This window comes from Panthera leo, chromosome C1 (assembly GCF_018350215.1).
Source record: "Panthera leo isolate Ple1 chromosome C1, P.leo_Ple1_pat1.1, whole genome shotgun sequence".
NCBI classification, from domain to species: domain Eukaryota; kingdom Metazoa; phylum Chordata; class Mammalia; order Carnivora; family Felidae; genus Panthera; species Panthera leo.
In genome coordinates, this window is record NC_056686.1 from 101,085,925 (window position 1) to 101,102,778 (window position 16,854).

The following is a 16,854-nucleotide window of genomic DNA, read 5'->3' on the forward strand; positions in this document are numbered from 1 at the left end:
GGGGTATCTTTTCTTTGGTTTCTAATTTTATTACATACTGGTCAAAGAACATGTGAAATTTCAAGACATGTCCTTTCTGGATTGGTGTGTTTTATAAATAATGAATGTAATTTTGAAAGAAATATGTAATTTCTATTCCTTGGGTTATGAGATTATATCCAGCTTGTAAATTGTGTTATGTAAAGTTGATCAATCAGAAAGGCATATGACAATTTCCCTCTATTAATTTTATGATTTTGGTAATTTAATCAGTTCTTACCTATGTGTGTCAATGCTTTTTTAGATGCACATATGCTCATAATTGTAGTTGGGGGATATTTCATTTTATCATTATGTAATGTTGTAATGTCCCCCTTTATCCATATGAGTACGTGTTGTCTCAAGTTCCTTTTTTCTGATTTTAATAAACCAGTATTGAGCAGCTTTATAGTGGTGGAGAATTAATATGGAATGATTTTTATCTTTTCCATTTTCTGTCTTTTAGTAACATATTGGGCAGAACCCACAGCTTTTCAGTCACTTTCAGCCATTAAAAATTCAGTCCAGTCTAGTCCAAAACTCCAGTCTCCTATATAATTCAAGGCTATCTCATCCTTATCCCCTAGTTGCATACTACCTTTCCATTTCAGATCCCATAGCACAGCCTAGGAGTTCCTCCAATTAATGAATTTCTCATCCAAATTAGTGTTGAAATTTATTTTAAAGTAAAAATTGAAACAAATAAAAATTACTATATCTTTGCACAGAAATGAATAACAAAATGAGAAAGAAAATAAGAAAACATTAAAATTACTGTTCTGACTCTCAAACAACTTTACCTTAAAATATCTAGAGCTAGGAATCCTGGAAGGAGAAGAAAGAGAGGGGGAGAAAAAAGAAATATTTGAAGAAATAATGGCTAAGACCAAAAATGCTCAACAAAATATTAGCAAACTGGATTAAGCAATACATTAAAAGTAACATTCACCATGATCAAGGGAGATTTATTCTGGGGATGCAAAGATGGTGTAATATTTTCAAATCAATCATGATATGCTATATCAACAAAGTGAAGGATAAAAATTATATGATAATAGATGCAGAAAAACCATTTGACAGAATTCAACACCAATTCACAATAAAAACACTCTCAATGAAGTGGCTTTATTTTTTTTTCATGTTTATTTGTTGAGAGAGAGAGAGAAAGACCAGGGGAGAGGCAGAGAGAGAGAATCCCAACAGGCTCCATGCTGTCAGCACAGAGCCTGACACAAGGATCGATCCCATGAACCATGAGATCATGACCTGAACTGAAGTCAAGAGTCAGATGCTTAACCAACTGAGCCCCAACAAAGGGCACCCCAACAAAGTGGGTTTAGAGGGAACATGCCTCAATACAATAAAGGCCATATATGAAAAACCAACAGCTAACATCTTAATGGTGAAAAACTGAGAGCTTTTATTCTAAAACGAGAGATAAGACAAGGATGGCCATTCTTGACAATTTTATTCAACATAATACTGGAAATTCTAGCCAAAACAGTCAAGAAAAAGAAATTATAGGCATCTGTATTGGTAAAGAAGAAGTTAAACTGTCACTGTTCACAGATGACGTATACTACGTGTAGAAAACCCTAGAGTCCACCAAAACACTACTAGAAGTAATAAATAATTTCAATAAAGTTACATCATACAAAATGAATATCCAGAAGTTGGTGGCATTTCTATACACCAAAAACAAAGTAGCAGAAAGAGAAATTAAGAAAACAACTCCATTTACAATTTCACCAAAAAGAGTAAAATACTTAGGAATAAAATTAACCAAAGAGGTGAAAGACCTGTACTCTGAAAACTGTAGAACATTGATGAAAGAAATTGAAGATGATGCAAACAAATGTAAATATAGTCCATGCTTCTGAATTGGAACAACTAATATTGTTCAAATGTCCATATTACCCAAAACAATCTACAGATTCAATGCAATCTCTATCAAAATACCAGCAGCATTTTTCACAAAACTAGAACAAATAATACCAAAATTTGCATGGAACCACAAAAGATGCTGAATAGCCAATGAAATCTTGAGAAGGAAAAACAAAGCTGTATGTATCACAATTCCAGATCTCAAGATATACTACAAACGTGTAGTAAGCAAAACGGTATGGTACTGGCACAGAAATAGACACATAGATCAGTGGAGCAAAATACAGAGTCCAGAAATAAATGCATGATTCTGTGGTCAATTAATCTATGACAAAAGAGACAAGAATATACAATGGGGAAAAGACAGTCTCTTCAATAAATAGTGCTGGGAAAACTGGACAGCTACACGTGAAAGAGTGAAACTGTACTACTTTCTCACACCATACAGAAAAATTAACTCAAAATGGATTAAAGTCTCAAATTTGAGACCTGAAAGCATAGAAATCCTAGAAGAGGACACAGGCAGTAATCTCTCTGACATCAACCATAGCCACATTTTTCTAGATACACCTCCTAATGCAAGGAAAACAAAAGCAAAAATAAACTATTGGGACTACATCAAAATAAATTTTTGCACAATGAAGGAAACCATCAATGAAACAAAAAGGCAACCTACTAAATGGGAGAAGATATTTGCAAATGATATATCTGTTAAGGGGTTAATAACTAAAATGTAGAAAGAACTTACACAACTCAACATCAAACAATCAATTTGATTTTCTAATGGGCAGAGGACTTGAATAAATATTTTTCCAGAGAAGACATACAGGTGGCCAGCAGAACATTAGAGGATGTTCAATGTCAGTAATCATCAGGGAAATAGAAAATCAAAATGAGATATATCATCACCTTACTCCTTTCAGAATAGCTACAATCAAAAAAGGACAGAAGTAACAAGTACTGGCAAAGATATGGAACAAAAAGGAGCATCTGTACACTGCTGGTGAGAATGTAAGTTGGTACAGCCACTATGAAAAATAATATAGAGCTTTCTCATAAAATTAAAAACATAAATATCATATGATCCAATAATACCACTACTGGGTATTTACCCAGAGAAAACAAAAACACTAATTTGAAAAAATATGTGCACCCCTACGTTTATTATAACATTATTTTTTTTTAATTTAATGTTTTATTTTTAAGACAGAGCATGAGGGGCAGAGAGAGAGAGAGAGGGAGACACAGAATCCGAAGTAGGCTCCAGGCTCTGAGCTGTCAGCACAGAGCCCAACGCGGGGCTCGAACTCACGAACTGTGAGATCATGACCTGAGCTGAAGTTGGACACTCAACCGACTGAGCCACCCAGGAGCCCCTATTATAACATTATTTATAATAGCCATGATATGGGAGCAACCATCAATAGATGAATGGATAAAGAAGTGATAGACACGCACACGCACATACACACACACAGTGGAAAAATATTCAGCCATAAAAAAAGGATGAGAGCATACCATTTGAGACAACATGAATGGATCTAGACAATATTAAGCTAAGTGAAATAAGTCCTGTAAGAAAGACAAATACCATTATGATTTCCCTCATACCTGGAATCTAAAAAACAATGAATAATCAAAAAGGAGAATCAAATGTGTAAATACACAGAACAAAGCAATGGTTGCCGGGGGGGGGGGGAAGTGAGTGAAAGGGAGCAGGAGATACAGGCTTCCAATTATGGAATGAGTAAGTCATAGAAATAAAAGGCACAGAATAAGGAATACAGTCAATAATACAGCATTGGTGACCGATGGAAGCTGTACTTGTGGGGAGCATAGCATAATGTATAAACTCATTGAATAGCTATGTTGTACACCCACAACTAATATGGTGTATCAAATACACTCAAATAAATTTTATTTCAAAAGAAAAAAAAAAAGAATGGCTGTGTTGCCTGGGTGGTTCAGTTGGTTAAATGTCCGACTTCGGCTCAGGTCATGATCTCATGGTTTGTGAGTTCAAGCCCTGAGTCGGGCTCTGTGCTGACAGCTCAGAGCCTGGAACCTGCTTCGGATTCCGTGTCTCTCCTCTGCCCCTCACACTCTCTCTCTCTCAAAAATAAATAAACATTAAAAAACTTTTAATAAAAAATTTAAAAATGGCCAAATTTCTAAAATTTTGTAATACACACCAAATCACAGATACAGAAGATTTAGAGGACACCAAGCAGGATAAATACCAAAAAAAAAAAAAAAAAAAATCTATAACTAGGCATGTCATATTCAAATGGCAGAAAATCAGACAAACATCTTGAAAGAAGCAAGAGAAAGAAAGCTACTTATAAAGGAATAAGAATTATATTGGACACAGCTTTAGGAAATAATGCAAACAAGAAAAGAGCATGGTGAAATATGTAAAGTGTTGAAAAGAAAAAAAACTGCCCAGAAGTTTTTTAGGTTCCCAGCAAAATTCTTCAACAGTGAGGGAGAAATACTTTCTCAGACAAACAAAAACTGAGGGACTCTCTTGCCAACAGAGCTGCATTGGCAAGAAATGTTCAAAGAAATTCTTTAGATAGAATGAATTATATAACATTCTGGAAAAGACAAAACTCTGGAGACAATAAATGATCAGTTTTGTGGGTGTTTTGGTTTGGTTTGGGTTTTTTGCCAGAGTTTCAGGTGAAAGGAGTATGTGGAACACAAACGACTTTTAGAGCAGTGCAACTATTCTATATGTTATTATCATGAGGGATACATGACTCTATTTTTGCCAAAATGCATAGAACTACACAACATAGAATATACCCTCATGTGAACTATAGACTTTAGTCAAAAATAAAGTATCGATATTGTTTCATTAGTTGTAGCACACTATTTGTAGCACACTAATGCAAGATGTTAATAATAGAGGGAAACTGTGCAGGGACAAAAAAAGGATATACAGGAATTCTCTGTACCTCTGCACAATTTTTTTGTAAACTGAAAGCTCCCCTTAAAAAAATGAAATCTAGGGCCACCTGGGTGGCTCAGTTGGTTAAGTGTCTGATCAGCTCAGGTCATGATCTCAACAGTTTGTGCTGCATGTCAGGCCCATGTCAGGCTCTGTGCTGACAGCTCGGAGCCTGGATCCTGCTTCGGATTCTGTGTCTCCCTCTCTCTCTACCCCTCCCCTGCTCATGCTCTGTCTCTCTCGGTCTCTCAAAAATAAATAAATGTTGAAAAAAATTGTTTTTAATGAAATCTAGTAATTTAAAATTTTTTACAGTTTTGGGGCACCTGAGTGGTTCCATCAGTTAAGCATCCGACTTCGGCTCAGGTCATGATCTCACGGTCTGAGTTCGAGCCCCACATCAGGCTCTGCGCTGACAGCTCAGAGCCTGGAGCTTGCTTTGGATTCTGTGTCTCCTTCTCTTTCTGTCCCTCCCCCACTCATGCTCTGTCTCTCTCCCTCTCTCAAAAATAAATAAACATTAAAAAATTTTTTTTTAATTTTTACAGCTTTAAAAATAGCTTTGTATATACTGCTTGTGTGTGTGTGTGTGTGTGTGTGTGTGTGTGTGGAGAGAGAGAGAGAGAGAGGGAAAGAGAGAGAAAGGGAGGGAGCGGGGAGAATATTAAAGAGATTCTTAGGGCATGGCAGGGATAAGAGTAAAGTATTAATTATCTGAATAATGTTTTTAATGTCCCACTTCAGCTTCTGCCAGAAGCCAAGAAATTGTTACGAAGAATAGTTTTTAAGACCTTAGTTATTTTTCTTACTACATCTTAGCTTCATCACCTGGGTGAAGTCAGCATGCGTTGGGAACTTTTCTGTGGGTCACTGGGTTCCCACACAGATGATGCAATGGAAAAACAACACATAAGCAAGGGAAATGATTTGACTTTGTTATTGCAAAGAGAATATTTGGTTGGCCATATAATATGCTGGAAATCAGACCTTGCACCCCAGGATCTCACAGCTGTCCTTCTGCCATCTAATTTTTCTCTGTCAGAATGTTAGAGCCACTGTAGAATACCTTGAAGACTTTTGTTGTTGTTTTTCACAACATTCGTGTACGAATCCCTGAATTAGGAGTCCCATGCTGTGCTGATGTGATTCAGAAAAGCAAACGCAGAACAAATGATTAAACCAAAGGTCTCAGACTCGGCAAAACCATTAAGTGGTTTTACTGTTTTTTTTCCTCACCTTTCTTCATCCTTCCACTCCCTCATGATATTTATATTGTGGCCTTTGTCTTCAGAGCAATAGGGAGATGATAAAATATTTTAATCGGAGTGGGCGATAGAGATCATACTTATACGTCAATAAATCATTCTGGTAAAAAAAGATCAGGAGGCAAAAACCGGACATTCCCTATTAGCAGGCAGTTCTAGTCTCCTAGAGGAGAGAAGGCTCTTCCTTTACAAGGATATCTGCATTTTAACAGTTAATCCCTTCACTTAAAAGAAGGGAGTAAAACTTCAGATGTTCTTAAATTATGAAGGAAGAAATTTTGAGTAGTCCCAGAGCCCCTGAAATTATTCTAATTATCTTTCGGTACTAATGTACTTTTTGAAATTAAAGAAAAAAATAATGCAGTCAAGCTGAATATTTCTTGCTCACTTACCCAATGGCATTTGGACTGCAAGGCAACATCTCATACTCTGATTACTGAAAAAATTTAGACCCACTGGAGTCATTTGAAGGTTTGATTTCAGTCTCAGTAAAGTGACATGATTTTGCTATTCTCAACTGATCTTTATTGGCAAATAGATGATTAAGCCTGCTGGTATTACACAAAATGCATGGGTTAGTCGGTGAGGGCAATAAGGCTTGGTTACTCATGTACTAAAGTATATATTTAAACAGCAGCTGAGCCCCTAGAACCATTCTTGGCATTGTGGGGGATATAAAAATTCGTAAGACACATTACGTACCCTTGAAGGAACATATAGAAGAGGTAAGACATGTACACAAATAAACCAAAGAAGAATATACATGTTATTTAAAATTACCTAGGAATATTCAGAAAAGGAAGAAATCTAAGAAACTTTTAAGAGGTTGTATTTGAATAATGTCTTAGCAGCTTAGGTAGATGGAAGCAGAGGACATTCCAGTTGGGGGCTTGGCATGAACAAAGGCAATATTCACATAACGGTGAGATGTCCAATTAGGGTGGAGCGTAGAGAACCAAAAAAAAAGTTTAAGTTCTGAGACTGAAATGGAATGTGGAGCCAGATTGCAAACAGCCATGAGTAGCAGGCTGAGGATCCCAAGCTCATACTTTCTTAGTCATAGAGAGACTAATTAAGGTTTTACAATGGGGAATAGAGAGCAGTGGTATATGGAATTGTAGGAATTTTTCTATCTAAGACAGTGTTTCTCAAAAATGCCCAGGGTTGTACCTCATCTCTGGAGATCCTGAATTAATTGGTCTGGTCATCTGTGTTTTAAATTTTTTTTTAATGTTCTTATTTTTGAAAGAGAAAGAGAGACAGAGTGCAAGTAGGGAGGGGCAGAGAGAGAGAGGGAGACACAGAATCTGAAGCAGGCTCCAAGCTCAGAGCTGTCAGCACAGAGCCCTACGCGGGACTCGAACTCACGAACCACGAGATCATGACCTGAACCCGAAGTCGGATGCCCAACCGACTGAGCCACCCAGGCACCCCTGGTCATCTGTTTTTTAGAAGCTCCCAGGGTATTATGTTCAGTCAGTGCTGAAAAACAAAAAACAAAAAAATGCTACTTTAGGATGTATCTGCTCCACTCACAATAACCTCTCCTCCTACTATATAATTTGCAAGGCCTAGTGCAAAATGAAAATGCAGAGGTGGTCCTTCGTTCAAAAATTATTAAGAATTTCAAGATGGCAACATTAAACCAAGGGTGGGGCCCTTCCGAGCCTAAGACCCTGCATGGCTGCAAGAGTCACACAACCATGAAGCTGGCCCCGCCTCCCTCCTTGTTTTTCTGTGAACTGGCATTACCCAAACCTAGGTGAGAGCTATCCACAGCCATGTTGAAGTTTCTTCACTCCATTCCCCCAGCCATAGCTGATTAGTGCAGCCCAAGCTGTGTAATGTAATCTACTCAACAACACAATGCAGTAACTGAGACTGAGGGAGTGTACGTAAATTGCCCAAGATCATACATTTAGACCATAGCAGATCTGAGGTACAAATCTAGACAGCTGGACTCAGAAACAGAGCTTTGCCGCCCAATGTGCTTCATGTCAGATAATGGTGTGATCTTAAATACGGTATATGACAAAGCTAAGACTCAGTTCCTTCCAGCCAATATAATAAGTAACAATGTATTCGTAAATTTTTTTTACATGTGCCACCTATAAAATACTTTCTTGAATGATTACTTAAATAACAGTTTGGTTGGTATTTAACAACCCCTTTTCTTTCTTTCTTTTTTTTTTTAATTTAATGTTTATTTTTTTTTCATGTTTATTTTTGAGAGAGAAAGAGAGACCCAGTGTGAGCGGGGGAGGGGCAGAGAGAGAGAGGGAGACACAGAATCCGAAGCAGGCTCCAGGCCCCAAGCTGTCAGCACAGAGCCCAACACAGGGCTCAAATTCACTAACTGCATGATAGTGACCTGAGCTGAAGTCAGACACTCAACTAACTGAGCCACCCAGGCACCCCAACAACCCTTTTTCAAGATTTTTTTTTTTTAAGAAAAAAAAACTGGCTTCAGGATAGTAAACATAATACTTTGTCTCAAACTGCAGTCCTTTCCTTCCATTTCCACTGCCTTCTTTTTAATCTAGGACTTTATTACTCGTTCTGAGACTATTCCAATAGCCTACATCTAAGCTTTCACTGTTCCGCATTGCCCCAAATCACTTTGCTTAAAGCACTGCAGTAAATACCACCCACCCTGCTTAAAATCCCACATACTGGTTGCCACTAGCAGGACCCATTGATTCACCCCATCAATAACTTAAATGAAACTCTAGCTTTCCCATCAGTTCAATTCCTAACTGAGGCAGGAAATGTACCAGTGCCTCCCACCCCCACTTCTCAATCTAGCGAGCCTAAATATTTAGTCATTCCCTGTTGCCCAAAGGACTGTCACAACAGCAGCATCTTCACAGAACCTGTGTTCCCAGTGGTGACTCCCGGGCATGTGTGTCACAAGAGTATTTTGCCTCATCCTGTGCCCTCCCCTACCACACATTCCTACCCCCTTTGCTCAGGGAGTATAATATGGCCCTGCCTTGGTTGTTTTTAATTCCATCTGTTTTTCTAACTCAACAAGCCCCGTTAGACTTGGAATCCTTTCCTCTGTTAAATGCAAACAAAATACTATACTTGAGGGGATACTGAGACAAAAATGATATGGTCCCTGCCTTCAAGAAGGCATGAGGATTGACTAATAAGTTAGATTATAAATCAATAACTATAAGGCACAATAAAATGAACACCATAGTAAATGGGTAAACAAACTTCTTGGGAATTCAAAGAGGGAAAGCTCTAAATTTTGGCTTCAAGGACTGGAAAAAACTAAACAAAGGAGTGGTATTTGATCTGGCTCTTGGAGAATAAGCAAGAGTTTGACGGACAGAGAAGAGAATTCCAGAGAAGAGAATTCCAGAGTAAGCAAAGGCATAGACAAAGTCACCGAGTATAATGTGTTTAGAAAATAACAGTCTATGTTAAAAACTGAGAACAAACTGAGGGTTGATGGGGGGTGGGAGGGAGGGCAGGGTGGGTGATGGGTATTGAGGAGGGCACCTTTTGGGATGAGCACTGGGTGTTGTATGGAAACCAATTTGACAGTAAATTTCATATATTAAAAATAAATAAATAAATAAATAAATAAATAAATAAATAAATAAATAAAAATAACAGTCTAATGTGACTGAATTTAAGGGTCACATTAAATTAACTGACGTTACAAAGCATACTGGTTTCATGTTACAAAGCTGAATAACTATCAGTGCAAATAATACTGCGATTACAAATTAAAGGTCAGGGGTGCCTGAGTGATTCAGTCAGTTAAGTGTCCAACTTTGTCTCGTGGTCTGTGAGTTCAAGCCCCACGTCGGGTTCTGTGCTGACAGCTCAGAGCCTGGAGCCTGTTTCAGATTCTGTGTCTCCCTCTCTCTGCCCCTCCCCACTCATGCTCTGTCTCTCTCTCAAAAATAAATAAACATAAAAAAATAAAAAATAGATTTTAAAAAAGGTCAAAATTAATACTAATCTGATTTATCAAACAAAAGAACTTCAGCATCATGATCCATGCCAATTTACATGTGAAATACATTTGTGTTTAAAATCTTATGTTTTAATCTAGATCACTAGAGTGAATTTAGTATACTAATTAGACACCTTTTGGAATTATACATTTCTAGTGAAATGGCATCAATGTTGTAATTCTCTATTTGAATTCTCTGTTAGAATTCTCTATTCTCCCACTTGACTGGGAATCCCTTAAAGGCAGGGACCTTGCATAAGTCATCATGTATTCCTTCCTATTACCTGACACATGGTAAGTATGCCTTAAGTATTTATGAAGGGAAAGAATGAATTGCAACTTAAGTGCCTTACCACCAGAAATTTTGAATTTCCACAATCAGTAATTCCACAGATTAAATAATAAAATACCACCACAGCACTAACCCTTACTTAGTCAGGATTCAAATATTGGTATCTTTCAATTATAGTAATTCTCAAAAGAAGTTGATTTCCAGGACAGTCCCCTATACCTTCTTATCAATAGCTACAGAGTGTAAAGCTAAAAATAATGAGCATAGTACCAAAAGAATAGTAACAATACTTAATGATTATTTCGTGTTTTCAGTATACAAATTGCTTGGTGTGTACCAATTTATTTGAGCTACAACCCTGAGAGGTATGAGTTATTGAAATCACCATTTGCCAATGAAGAAAGTTAACGTCAGATGAGGTCATAAATTGCTCAATATCACATGTGTGTGAACTGTAGAGCTAAGTTTTGAACATTAAATTATCTTACCATACTTATTAGAGTAGAAAACGCCCTGATATTTCAGAAACACTTACCATATCAACTTACAAATCAACCACAAAAATCTTACTAACCATATTCCTCAAACAATAAGATAGTACACTTCTTTCTACCCTGTATGTGAACTTCCTTTCTGTTTGAGGAAGTTTATACCATAGAAGTTTTGGGGGCAGTCAGAACTACCTCCTACTTATAGAGGCTGAAAAGCCAAATACTTGATTTCCCAGCCTCTGATTTGGCATGGATGTAAGCACTTGACCTGTATTTAGTGACCAGATGTCTCCACCCCAGACTCTGGATCTGGGTGCTGGTGCCACAGAGAAGAAGGATAAAGGAGACCCCATAAGCAGTTCTTGAACATGGCTTTGACTGCCTGGCCTCCCTCATTTCCTGCTTAATTGCCCAGTCTTATTCTCTAGCTTTCCGGGGATTCTAATAGGTTTTCAATAAATTGCTTTTCTACTTAAATCAGCCGGAATGCATTTATTTGCTCACAATTATGAATCCTAAATAACAGATGCAGTGATGTGCCTCATTAATAGCCAGGTGGTACAGGCCCAGTTTGTCTGTCAGTAAGTGTTGGGCTTTTTTTGCACCAAATTGGGATATAATCAAGTCAGAAAAAGACACATTGTGGAACGAAAAGGTTTAGGAACCAATGCAGTAGACTAATTTATTCATTTACTGCTGTCATGTTCACAGTATTTTGCATATACCTTTACATTCCACAGTGAAAACTGGCCAGTGTTCTGTGTTCTGACCTGAAAGTTGTGCTGCTTCTTCTCACAGTGTTGTCACTCGCTAATCTTCAGTGCTGGCCCAGTGTGCAGGAAATACACAACAAAGCCCAGTAGTTCCCAAGAAGGGGTGCCCATCAGAATCTCCTATGGAACTTTTTTTTTAAACATAGACTTCCAGGTCTGTTAAATTAGAATGTCCAGAGATGGTACCAACACAGGGAAACCTACTCCTCTGAGGACTCTATAGCATACTTGTGGTTAAGAACCTCTTGGCTTGTTCACTATTTCTATTTGAATATTTCATGTGTTTCACTTAAAGGAATCCCACTGTGGTGGTCTCTTAATACAAATAATCTAAAGAGAAATTATTAAGTTTAATTTTACCTATCAACACCACAATTTTCTTCCTGGTTTCTTTAGAAAACTCAAATATTAATGCATTGACTCACATAGCTTTCGTAATATCAATAGAGTCCCTATGACTCTATACCAAGGTTTTTCGTCTATAAGATATTTTAATAATAGGTTTTCTACAGAGCTTTTGAGTAATCATGGCAATTAGAAGAATTAAAGAAGAGTTATTTTTTTAAGCCAAAGTGATTAAAGTCCTATTATATTATCATCACTGAAGAGTGAAAATGAAAACAGGAGGATGACGTCATCAGCACTGTGTGAGGTCAGGAAATTAATCATGACTTTCACAGCTCAAACATTGTCAAGTAAACATTGTCCAAGACTTCAACACCTTCTATGCTCTAAATTTAAAACTCTGGTAGGTTCTCAGTATTTTCTCAGACATGCCTTTGAAGAATCTTCACATTCCTTTTTATTTTTTATCCCAGGATTCTGACCAATTTGAAGTGACTTCACTCATCCAAGACAAGGCAACTTGATCTGTCCTGTGAGTAAACTTCATAAAGTCAAGTCTGGTAGATTCCACTGCATTTCATATTATGATGAGAACTGTCTCTCCTTACTTTAAAATTTTTTTCAGGTTTCACACTGTCTTAAGCCTGTATCGTATGTCCCAGGGGAAAACAGTTTCCTTACAAAAGTTGGAGCTGATGACCTGGTACTTGTTTTTATGGCTTCCTCCTGAGTGTGAACTTCCCCAATCCCATGTGCCAAGTGCAGTAAAAAATAATGTGATAAATATTTTCATCTGTCTGGTCTTAGTTGTACTTTGGTATATTATGCAATGTAATAAGATTTGTTTTGAATGGCATACATTTTTTTGTGGGATACAAATCTACCACGTTAATTTGTAGGGTTGAGTGTAATGCGTGCAGAGGAAGGATGGAGGGAGCTTCTGAGATAAGATTTCTGAAAGGAGGAGAGAATTTTAATTCTCCTCAATCCATAGTATTCCACCCAAAGCTTATTTAGGACAGTAGCTAAAATTGAGAGACCTGCATGCAAAGATGCCAACTCTAACAGTGAATGAGGAGGAGAGGGTAGAATCTGAGGAATGACATCTGAGAAAAATTCAAAAAGAAAAGTCAAATAGGATAAGGTAAACCAAGCAAATACGGTGTTCCAGAAGCCATGAAGGAGAGGGTTTTGAGAAAGAAGAAATGAGAGGATGAGAATCAAGGGAACTTTTGGAGGAGCAAAAGAGTCTTGAGCTTCTTTACAGGCTAAACAGAAGAAACTGGTAGGGATAGAGGCATGGAAGGTACAAGAGCAAAAAGAGGGAGTCCCAAAGGTGGGGGGCAGGGAGAGGCTCACAGGACAGCAAGTGGGATGGCTACTGCTTCTCTAACTTTCAGCAATGATCTTGTCTCCTGCCACACAGAAAGCATAGAAGACACCAGGTTGGCACTCTGCCTCCTGCCCCTCACAAAGACACTTAGAAATGTATCTTTGTCTATTCCTCTCCCTTCTTCCTTCCCTTCCATCTGTGTAGAAGATGTGTCTCTCCTCATGAACAAGGTTAATCTCTATATGGGTACATAAAAATGGGATTGATGTAAGAGCCTTGGGCGGCTCAGTCGGTTAATCCTCCAGCTCTTGATTTCAGCTCAGGTCAGGATCTAATGGTGCCTGAGTTCAAGCCCCATGTCTGGCTCCACACTGACATTGCAGAGCCTGCTTGGGATTCTCTCTTTCTCCCTCTATCTCTGCCCCTCCCTTGCTCACATGCATGCATGCTTTCTCTCTCTCAAAATATGTAAATAAACTTAAAAAAAATATGACTGGCTAATGTTTGCCACATATATTACTATATGCCTAAGGAACATAAGAAGTATGAATTGACCTCTGGTATGTTTAGATCTGTGCAGTAGCATATACTTTATTTGTTTATTTTTTTAGCTTTAAAGACCTCTTTATTATTTTTTTTTAATTCTTTTAGTTTATTTTTTTAATTTACATCCAAGTAAGTTAGCATATAGCGCAACAATGATTTCAGGAGTAAATTCCTTAATGCCCCTTCGCCATTTAACCCATCCCCCCTCCCACAACCCCTCCAGCAACCCACTGTTTGTTCTCCATATTTAAGAGTCTCTTATGTTTTTGTCCCCCTCCCTGGCTATACAATGGATCACTCTTTCATTCAAATGAAATTTGACCACTCATTAATATAGCCATTGGTAAGACTCTTCTTTTTAGGATATCATGAACAAATATTAAACAGTTGATCTTGATTGACCATATAATCCACCCAATTATTTGAATAATCTAAGTACTCAAATAATCTAAAACACATTCCTTTTAATATTACATCATATAGATACAGTCTTTAGCTTTACTGAACATAAAAAACGATACAGCCAAAGCTCAAGTCAGAGCAATGGTAACAGTGGGAAGAATGAACTGTCTCATTTGTAATTTCCAATATGCTTTCACCCAAGCCCTGAATGTCTACTAGTCAAAGCATTAGCCTTAAGCTGCTTTTGGAAGAGAAAAAAAAAGTGCTGTAGTAAGCTTCTAGAGATAGAATTTCTCCCTTACCAATGCCCAGATGGTAAGAATGACTACAGCACAGCTATCATGTAACAATCCATATCCACTCCTTCATGTATTGCAGGTGCTTCCCTCATGCTACTATGTGAAAGACCTGTGCTAGGGACTAGACATTACAAAAGTTGATGAAAAGAGTGACTCTGCCTTTGAGGAACTTGCAATCTCCTAGGAGTAAGAGACCCGGTCATAGTTATTACATAAATATAATATGGAAATATGTGAGACAAGTATGATATAAATAGGCTACAAATAAGTGTTAAAGTTTATATCCTATGTCAAAAATTTTACCTCTAGAAATCTATCTAAAGGGAATACTCAGAAATAGAAGAGAAAAAATCCAACGCAAAAGATAATCATCATATTGTGATTTATAGTAGCAAAAAAAAAAAAAAAAATTAAAACAATTACCCCAAATAGTCATATGTGTAAGGATAGGCCAAGTTATGCCATATTAATAGATAACTTTCACATTTCAATGGCTTAATACAACAAATGGCACAGTCCAGTGTGGTTTAGAGGCTCCCCGTGTCAGCTTTTCTCTAAGCAGTGACTCAGAACTCCAGACCCTCTCTGTCATGAATGAATGCTAGCAGAGGCTTGCATCATTTTGCCTGCTTCTCGTCAGCTCTGACTCAGTCACATAGGCCACACTCAGCTGTAAACGGAAGCTGTAAATATAATCTTACTGTGTGTCAGGAAGACAAAACAGTGTCTTGAACGCAGAGCTATATTTCTGTAACATAGCATTCATCAACTGCACAATGTAGGCATGCTTTGATCAGGAGTTCATAAAAGTGCCAAAAATATATATTTTGTGTTAAATATAACAAAAACATGTAAAGATGTATCATGATTGAAAAAATGTGTTTATAAAAACGACTGGCAGGGAATATACTAATATGGGATGAAAGAATGACCATTAAAATTTTTTTCTGCTTGAATTTCCACATTTCTATAAAAATTTCCACATTTCTATGATGGAAAAATTTAACAACTTGTTGAATTTCTTTAAGAATGGGTTATAGCAATTACCATACTATTAGGGATAACCGGAAATCAGATACTCTGGGGAGGTGGCAAAGAGGGAAAACAGAATGAGATGGGTAGTAAATTAGGAGTAAGTAGCTTTTGAAGATAAAAGCAATGGGCAGTGGGCATTTTAACCTAAGAACCACAAGGGAACATCAAGAATCATTCATGGAAGGAGACTGGGGCCCTGAGAGACATGAAAACCTGGCATTTGTACACGAACAGAGGGCTGGGTGCAGAGTGGCGCTGGGGTGAGGTCACCGTGTGATGGAAGACATAGGGATCATTTGCCTCCACGAATGTAGCATTGAGTAGAGGAGTGACATGTTTCCTTCTGGACAGATGTCCAAGTCACACCGTACCTCATAAGCCACAGCAAATATCAACACGTGCATATGGACATGTGACTTCGGATTTACTGTTCTGTGAGTTGTTTACATCTTGTGTACAGATTACACCAGGCATGTGTGATTTCAGTTCTGCCCAGAGAACTATGGAGTCCTGTGTACTTGCAGTCTAAAATCAGCATAAATCTTCAGTGAAATTGCATGCTGACTCTGGGCACATGAGTTTAGAAAACTCTTTTCACTGACATTTAAATACACTGCAGGTCGCTTGAACTTTTTGTTCATCCAGTCTTCTACTTTCTTCCATGGGAGTTAGACAATCTCCTATTGGTTTGCTAGGTTTATTCTTTAAGTACCATTTGGAAGGTAGAGTGAAGGCTCATGCTCTTAGCTCCTCTGCTAAACCCCAACCAGGCCCAGGTTTTATCATCATGCTGTCTCCCTCAGGGCCTGACTCAGTGTCTAGTACCTAGTTTCTTTTAAAAAAAAATAATAATAATTATCTATTAAAGGAATGATTCCTTATAGCTTCCATGTGTCGTATAAGTTTATGCATTCTAAATCTAATTTTTACTTTGAAACAAACTTACTGAATATCACTTCTAATATAATTTTTCCCAATCCAGTTTGCTCTGAATCTTTGCAATCCTCTTTCAAATAATAGGTTAGTTTGTGGAACTGCCCAACAAGAGCTTGTGGTGTGCCATCTAGTGACCAATGTCACCAAGATGTGTACCACACTAAAGACATTTGTTATTTTAAATGTACGCATTAATATTCTATTAATACTTGAAGGGAAAAGCATTGTTTTCCAAATAACTAGGTGCATACTAATATAACTGATGTGTAACACTCAAACAATAGGGAAAGAAGGAAAAGAAATGTCAGC

General features: G+C 37.6%; 1 long non-coding RNA gene across 1 annotated transcript in view; it reads left to right on the plus strand.

Moving 5' to 3' along the window:
- Positions 1–16,854, plus strand: part of LOC122227762 — an 82,611-nt gene that overhangs the window by 14,523 nt on the left and 51,234 nt on the right. The window contains exon 2 of the long non-coding RNA XR_006206215.1: positions 12,468–12,526. This is a non-coding gene — a long non-coding RNA (uncharacterized LOC122227762). The remainder of the gene's footprint in view (positions 1–12,467; positions 12,527–16,854) is intronic.